Below are 9,101 nucleotides of genomic sequence, written 5' to 3'. Positions count from 1 at the left end.
TCACCGGCAGTCTACTTTTAGCTCTGCCCCATCTCTCGATACCAACCAATAGCTGCGCAGCTCCACAGTGGACTGACTACTCCGATTGGACAGTAGGCTGTCGTACCAGCGAACGCCAACCAATCAGCGAAAACGTGTTGCTGGGGTGACGCAGAGCGTTAGAATGCGATTGGCTAAGTGCAAGATATGACGTCAATAGCATAGTGAAATATAGGCGGGGCTATCTTTACCACGGAATACTGTACCTGACAGTCTGTTACAGGAGATTGGGGCATGCTGGGAAGTGTAGTTTCTTAAGACGTCAGAAAAACCTTGTCTGGCTGCTGTTGAACTACATATCCCAGCGTACCCTGCAGCCATCGTTATGAAATAACCAATTCTAGCTGCCAGCGAGGCAATAATGTCTTTACGAAGTAAAAATGAGATATTTAGTGCAAATAATTAACGCAATTTATTAAAATGGCGCAGACTGGAGGTTATAGATATGGCGGGGTTATACATACGTCACCTCATGACTGCACTATAAACCATTCTTAGCATTACATTCATACGTACAAGTCAAGAATTTAGTGCTTTGTTTAAGCGCTCACATTTTTTCCAATTTTGTCCCTTAGGTCACAGAAAAAAAAAAATTAAATGGCGGACGTCCTTTTTGATGCTTCTTTTACAACCCAGAAAATCGGAATAATAGGCCGGACGTATAACAAGAGGCGCAATTTTGTGCAGCTGCCCACGGCAACCAGGCAGCTCTTACCTCTTCTGTGGGGTGCGCTGGTTGCTAGGAGCAACAACTCCTCTGCAGCCGTTGTGATAAGTCTCTCCTGAAGTCCACTAGACATACGACGGGCCGTGCGCCATTTTTGAAACAAAATCTTTTTCTTTGACCGAATATAAAAATAAAAAAATCACGAAAGCAACGTGGATAAACCAATCAAAACAAAAGCGCCAAATTTATTGCTCCCCTGGCGGCAGTTTGTCTAGTACGGCAGAAGTGCGCCAAATAATGCTTAGTCTTCGTATCATGAAAGTATCTACCATTTTCCAATATATTTTTGTATTCCTAAGCATTTTCAAGATCTCTGCTTGCTGTAATTGAAGAGGCGTTAGCATCGCTTTTCTGCCAGCCTCTGCAGACCTGTTTTTGTCATGTGACGGACGCAGGTAAACAAATCCGATAATGTTCAAATGTGGCAGATTTATCACGGATTTTCCTTCCACAATCTCTACAAGGAAGTTTGCATTCACACGGGTGAGAGAAATATCGTCCCCCCCTAACAAGTGTTTCCCATTGACTTCAATAGGAGGCATCGCACACGTATGCTCATCGCGCGGCCTGCGAATACCACACAATGTCTTTTAAGGTCCCATTGAAGGCAATGAGCGAGGCGTTGCGAGGAAACGCCCAAAGATGGAACATTCTGCAATTTTTACAGCAATTTTCGTGCACGTTTTAAGCGCATCGTATCGCACAAAATTCGTACGAGAATATCGCTTGTGTGAATAAGCCCTTACAGTATCCGCAGCATGTCAGTTATATCAGCGGATTCTACCCCTTCAAATGACGGCGGGAATTCCACACCAAAATCCGAGTTAGGACTCATGTCCACCAGCAGTGGCCCCGCAATGGAATCCGACCCTGCCCGCGGCCGGCTACCTTGCGTATCTGTCCGGGTCTGTACTGTAGATGTCTGCGGAAGTGCCAGCTGGCGCACTACATGTTTTTTTTTTTTAAAACTACTGCCTTCCCGCGGAATCCGCAGCGCGTCCGCATTTGACCTCAATGGAAGCCGTCCAATAGTCTGTACTGCGGATGTCTGCGGAAGAACCGGCTAGCGCATTTCTTTTTTTAACTCCTGCTTTCACGCAGAATCCGCAGCGCGTCCGCATTTGACCTCAACGGAAGCCGTCCGTGTGGGAACCGCACTAAAATGGAGCATGCTGCGATTTGTTTTCTGCATGCTGAATCCGGAAAACAAATCCGCATGTCAAAACTCAAGTGCGGATGCCCATGGTTCCCTATAGGCGGCTTGAACTGCGGGTCTTCCGCGTGGGGCACCGCCCGTGGACATGAGGCCTTAGGCTGCCCACACGGGAAAGTATGATATCGTGCTGGTCAACAAGCATTTTCACGTCAAGGCGATTTTCAGGCAGGAATGCCTTGCCATGCTTCTGTGAAATGCTGGCTCTCTTGCGCGAGATACACACGTGACAGAGGATCGGAAGGGCCTCCTATCGATTTCAATGGGAAACCTCACATTGCTCTTGTATGACCTCAGAGCGGGTGGGGAGGAGGTGTGCACTGAGGAATCATAATGATTTATTTTTGGTCATATCTCGGAGGGAGGGCCTCCGGTCGGGAAGATATGCCCGCCATATTTCCGGTTATGATTTTAGCTGTGTGTGAGTACCAAACAGCCGCAATCACATCCAGGGATGGGGTTACATAATTTGAGAGGGTTCCTGAGTGCTTAATGCGCCATTATTGGATGCGTTTTGTCCGGCTAGGACACCTGATTGTGAAAATCTGATTCATATCCGGCTGGGACCTTAACACGACCAAATATTCTTATTAAAGATTTCCCCAATATGAATTATTTCTGCCCGGGCTAGTCTGGAAGAGGAAATTAATAAAAGAATGGTCTTCCTAAAACTTAATTAATACATGCATGGTCTGTATCTTCATGCTAATAATTAATTAGTGTAAGATGTCTATTGATCTGTATAAACTAGATGTATTACGCAGCTGTAGTGATTTGACTCTGTAGAGGCTGATGGCCACATAGGTTCATTATGGTAATGGCTGGACAATGGCATGGTGAAGGATGTGTGCTATAACAGTAGCCTAATGTAAAGCTCTGGTGCAGCCATTGAAGGGTTAAAGGGGTTGTCCCGCGAAAGCAAGTGGGGTTCAGCACTTCTGTATGGCCATATTAATGCACTTTGTAATTTACATTGTGCATTAAATATGAGCCATACAGAAGTTATTCACTTACCTGTTCCGTTGCTAGCATCCCCGTCGCCATGGTGCCGTCTAATTTCAGCGTCTAATCGCCCGATTAGACGCGCTTGCGCAGTCCGGTCTTCTCCCTGGTGAATGGGGCCGCTCGTGCCGGAGAGCTGGTCCTCGTAGCTCCGCCCCGTCACGTGTGCCGATTCCAGCCAATCAGGAGGCTGGAATCGGCAATGGACCGCACAGAGCCCACGGTGCACAATGGGAGAAGACCCGCGGTGCATCGTGGGTAAAGATCCCGGCGGCCATCTTAGTAAGGTAAGCAAGAAGTCGCCGCAGCGCGGGGATTCGGGTAAGTACTAAACGGTTTTTTTTTTTTAACACATGCATTGGGTTTGTCTCGCGCCGAACGGGGGGGCTATTGAATAAAAAAAAACAAAAACGTTTTGGCGCGCGACAACCCCTTTAAGTTACATAGGAATGTAGCGGAGCTGATGGTAATGTTATTTTTCTCTCCAGCCCTCCCCCACCTCAACTCCAAGAACAAAGGACCTTAGGGTCTTACAGAGACGGACCCTGGGAGGAGGTGGGGGAGGGGGATCGGTTAGCTGGAGACCCGGTATTTATGCTCATGGCCCACGTATGTAATATGTTATACGCCCGTAACGGGCAGATATTATGTGCTTCAATACAAGAGGTTCTGGGGTTGTCTTCATCTCCAGAACTCTTTGTGTCTCAGTCTGAGTTCTTACATCAGTATAGAGGAGTAAGGTTGGGACACTGAAAACCGATATATCGAAATATTGATATATCGCTAACACTTTGGCGATACTTTTCATCGATATTGTTCTGTCCGATATATCGGTAACATCGATAGTTTAGGGCGATATAATATGGATTTTTGTAAAGCAGAAACGTGTCTTGTGGTTCGGTGACCCGATTTGCCTTCTTTACATTCCGCCCTTCCCTTTGTGTTGTACAGGATGTAGTTTTGCTCGCGGCACTAATGAACTTATAAACAAGTTCCAGAAGCTTCTGGAAAGTGTGAGGCGACTCTTTGTCACCAATCAGGTTTGCTCTGGGCAAAACGACTCTCATAATAGTGGGGTTTGCGGCCACTTTTCTACATGTGTTTGTTCATGGCGTTAGACACAGGCTCTGAAGGCTCGCGTCTAACATGATGGCTGTGGGTGATGCTTTCTAAATGAAAGCATTTCCACATGCAGATGGATGAAGGTCGTGTCCAGAAAAGGAGATGCGACATGTCGTGCGTTCAGTGTCTAACGCGAACACCGTGCCCATAGAAAAGATAGGAGACCCATCTAACGCAATTACAATTGTGTTCGGGGGACTGCGTTACCAGGCTCTGCATTGTTTACAAGTTGCCATGGAGACCGTTGGTCCCTCAGCAGCAACTTGAAAAAATGCAGGGCACGCAGCCCCACAAACACACACAGATCATGCTCACATCCCGTCAGGTCCAGCGGCCATCCTCTGGCTTCCTTGTATCCACATCGATATCGATGGTAAACCTCACATCGCACTCACATTGATATCAATGGGAAACCTCACATCACACACACATTGATATCGATGGGAAACCTCACATCGCACTCACATTGATATCAATGGGAAGCCTCACATCGCACTCACATTGATATCGATGGGAAACCTCACATCGCACTCACATTGATATCGATGGTAAACCTCACATCGCACTCACATTGATATCGATGGGAAACCTCACATCGCACTCACATTGATATCAATGGGAAGCCTCACATCGCACTCACATTGATATCAATGGGAAACCTCACATCGCACTCACATTGATATCAATGGGAAACCTCACATCGCACTCACATTGATATCGATGGGAAACCTCACATCGCACTCACATTGATATCGATGGGAAACCTCACATCGCACTCACATTGATATCGATGGGAAACCTCACATCGCACTCACATTGATATCAATGGAAACCTCACATCGCACTCACATTGATATCAATGGGAAACCTCACATCGCACTCACATTGATATCGATGGGAAACCTCACACCGCACGCACATTGATATCGATGGGAAACCTCACACCGCACGCACATTGATATCGATGGGAAACCTAACATCGCACTCACATTGATATCGATGGTAAACCTCACATCGCACGCACATTGATATCGATGGTAAACCTCACATCGCACGCACATTGATATCGATGGTAAACCTCACATCGCACTCACATTGATATCGATGGGAAACCTCACATCGCACTCACATTGATATCGATGGGAAACCTCACATCGCACTCACATTGATATCAATGGGAAACCTCACATCGCACTCACATTGATATCGATGGTAAACTTCACATCGCACTCACATTGATATCGATGGTAAACCTCACATCGCACTCACATTGATATCGATGGGAAACCTCACACCGCACGCACATTGATATCGATGGGAAACCTAACATCGCACTCACATTGATATCGATGGTAAACCTCACATCGCACGCACATTGATATCGATGGTAAACCTCACATCGCACGCACATTGATATCGATGGTAAACCTCACATCGCACTCACATTGATATCGATGGGAAACCTCACATCGCACTCACATTGATATCGATGGGAAACCTCACATCGCACTCACATTGATATCAATGGGAAACCTCACATCGCACTCACATTGATATCGATGGTAAACTTCACATCGCACTCACATTGATATCGATGGTAAACCTCACATCGCACTCACATTGATATCGATGGTAAACCTCACATCGCACTCACATTGATATCGATGGTAAACCTCACATCGCACACAAATTGATATCGATGGGAAACCTCACATCGCACTCACATTGATATTGATGGTAAACCTCACATCGCACTCACACTGATATCGATGGTAAATAGAGATGAGCGAACGTACTCGTCCGAGCTTGATACTCGTTCGAGTATTAGCGTGTTCAAGATGCTCGTTACTAGAGGCGAGCACCACGCGATGTTCGAGTTACTTTCACTTTCATCTCTGAGACGTTAGCGCGCTTTTCTGGCCAATAGAAAGACAGGGAAGGCATTACAACTTCCCCCTGCGACATTCAAGCCCTATACCACCCCCCTGCAGTGAGTGGCTGGCGAGATCAGGTGTCACCCGAGTATATAAATCGGCCCCTCCCGTGGCTCGCCACAGATGCATTCTGACAGAGATCAGGGAAAGTGCTGCTGATGCCGGAGCTGCTATAGGGAGAGTGTTAGGATTGATTTTAGGCTTCAAGAACCCCAATGGTCCTTCTTAGGGCCACATCTGACCGTGTGCAGTACTGTTGAGGCTGCTTTTTGCAGTGTTGCACTTTTTTTTTTTTTTTGTATATCGGCCGTGCAGAGCATTGCGTCCAGAGCATTGCGTCCTGCAGTAATTTTACATTGTCCACGGCCATTAGTGGTGGTGAGGCAGGGACAGTGAAAGACATATCCAGTCTATATAGGCAGTGGGCTTTTCCAAAAAAATTTGGGGAAAAAAAATCTATTTGGGCTGCCTGTGACCGTCCTGACTGTACTGCGTCTCTGCTGGGGGTAGTTGTCCTAATTCATACGCAGCCAGCTAAGTGTTACAGCAGGCTTGCACAAAATTCTTTCCTGCCTCTGCGTTGCCTCTTACATCACCGCTGTCATCCTGTCCAGAGTGAAACAGTCTGCAGTAATTTTACATAGTCCACGGCCAGTAGTGGTGGTGAGGCAGGGACAGTGCAAGACATATCCAGTCTATATAGGCAGCGGGCTTTTCCAAATAAATTTGGGAAAAAAAATCTATTTGGGCTGCCTGTGACCGTCCTGACTGTACTGCGTCTCTGCTGGGGGTAGTTGTCCTAATTCATACGCAGCCAGCTAAGTGTTACAGCAGGTTTGCGCAAAATTCTTTCCTGCCTCTGCTGTGCGTTCCGTAAGCGAAGTCAGCCTCCAACCACAGGCCAATAAGCGGCACATTTAATTACAGCGTTCTGTTTCCGCACTACTGGTAATACAGCATGCTGAGGGGTAGGGGTAGGCCTAGAGGACGTGGACGCGGGCGAGGATGCGGAGGCCCAAGTCAGGGTGTGGGCACAGGCCGAGCTCCTGATCCAGGTGTATCGCAGCCGACTGCTGTGGGATTAGAAGAGAGGCACGTTTCTGGCGTCCCCATATTCATCTCACAATTAATGGGTCCACGCGGTAGACCTTTATTAGAAAATGAGCAGTGTGAGCAGGTCCTGTCGTGGATGGCAGAAAGTGCATCCAGCAATCTATCAACCACCCAGAATTCTGCGCCGTCCACTGCTGCAACTCTGAATCCTCTGGCTGCTGCTCCTTCCTCCCAGCCTCCTCACTCCATTACAATGACACATTCTGAGGAGCAGGCAGACTCCCAGGAACTGTTCTCGGGCCCCTGCCCAGAATGGGCAGCAATGGTTCCGAATCCTCTCCCACTGGAGGAGTTTGTCGTGACCGATGCCCAACCTTTGGAAAGTTCCCGGGGTCCGGGGGATGAGGCTGGGGACTTCCGGCAACTGTCTCAAGAGCTTTCAGTGGGTGAGGAGGACGATGACGATGAGACACAGTTGTCTATCACTCAGGTAGTAGTAATTGGAGTAAGTCCGAGGGAGGAGCGCACAGAGGATTCGGAGGAAGAGCAGCAGGACGATGAGGTGACTGACCCCACCTGGTTTGCTAAGCCTACTGAGGACAGGTCTTCAGAGGGGGAGGCAAGTGCAGCAGCAGGGCAGGTTGGAAGAGGCAGTGCGGTGGCCAGGGGTAGAGGCAGGGCCAGACCGAATAATCCACCAACTGTTTCCCAAAGCGCCCCCTCGCGCCATGCCACCCTGCAGAGGCCGAGGTGCTCAAAGGTCTGGCAGTTTTTCACTGAGAGTGCAGACGACCGACGAACAGTGGTGTGCAACCTTTGTCGCCCCAAGATCAGCCGGGGAGCCACCACCACCAGCATGCGCAGACATATGGTGGCCAAGCACCCCACAAGGTGGGACGAAGGCCGCTCACCGCCTCCGGTTTACACCGCTGCCTCTCCCCCTGTGCCCCAACCTGCCACTGAGATCCAACCCCCCTCTCAGGACACAGGCACTACCGTCTCCTGGCCTGCACCCACACCCTCAACTCCGCTGACCTCGGCCCCATCCACCAATGTTTCTCAGCGCACCGTCCAGCCGTCGCTAGTGCAAGTGTTGGAGCGCAAGCACAAGTACGCCGTCACGCACCCGCACGCTCAAGCGTTAAACGTGCACATAGCCAAATTTATCAGCCTGGAGATGCTGCCGTATAGGGTTGTGGAAACGGAGGTTTTCAAAGGTATGATGGCGGCGGCGGCCTCACGCTACTCAGTTTCCAGTCGCCACTACTTTTCCCGATGTGCCGTCCCAGCCCTGCACGACCGCGCCCTCACCAACGCGGTCACTGCCAAGGTCCACTTAACAACGGACACGTGGACAAGCACAGGCGGGCAGGGCCACTATATCTCCCTGACGGCACATTGGGTGAATTTAGTGGAGGCTGGGACAGAGTCAGAGCCTGGGACCGCTCACGTCCTACCCACCCCCAGAATTGCGGGCCCCAGCTCGGTGGTGGTATCTGCGGCGGTGTATGCTTCCTCCACTAAACCACCCCCCTCCTCCTCCTCCTACGCAACCTCTGTCTCGCAATCAGGATGTGTCAGCAGCAGCACGTCGCCAGCAGTCGGTGTCGCGCGGCACGGCAGCACAGCGGTGGGCAAGCGTCAGCAGGCCGTGCTGAAACTACTCAGCTTAGGAGAGAAGAGGCACATGGCCCACGAACTGCTGCAGGGTCTGACAGAGCAGACCGACCGCTGGTGAGCCTCCAACCGGGCATGGTCGTGTGTGACAACGGCCGTAACCTGGTGGCGGCTCTGCAGCTCGGCAGCCTCACGCACGTGCCATGCCTGGCCCACGTCTTTAATTTGGTGGTTCAGCGCTTTCTGAAAAGCTACCCACGCTTGTCAGACCTGCTCGGAAAGGGGCGCTGGCTCTGCGCACATTTCCGCAAGTCCCACACGGACGCTGCCACCCTGCGCACCCTGCAATATCGGTTTCATCTGCCAGTGCCCCGACTGCTGTGCGACGTGCCCA

The sequence above is a fragment of the Eleutherodactylus coqui genome, chromosome 1 (assembly GCF_035609145.1).
Source record: "Eleutherodactylus coqui strain aEleCoq1 chromosome 1, aEleCoq1.hap1, whole genome shotgun sequence".
Classification (NCBI taxonomy): Eukaryota; Metazoa; Chordata; class Amphibia; order Anura; family Eleutherodactylidae; genus Eleutherodactylus; species Eleutherodactylus coqui.
The sequence above is the reverse complement of the archived record's forward strand: the minus strand, read 5'-3'. Positions refer to the sequence as shown.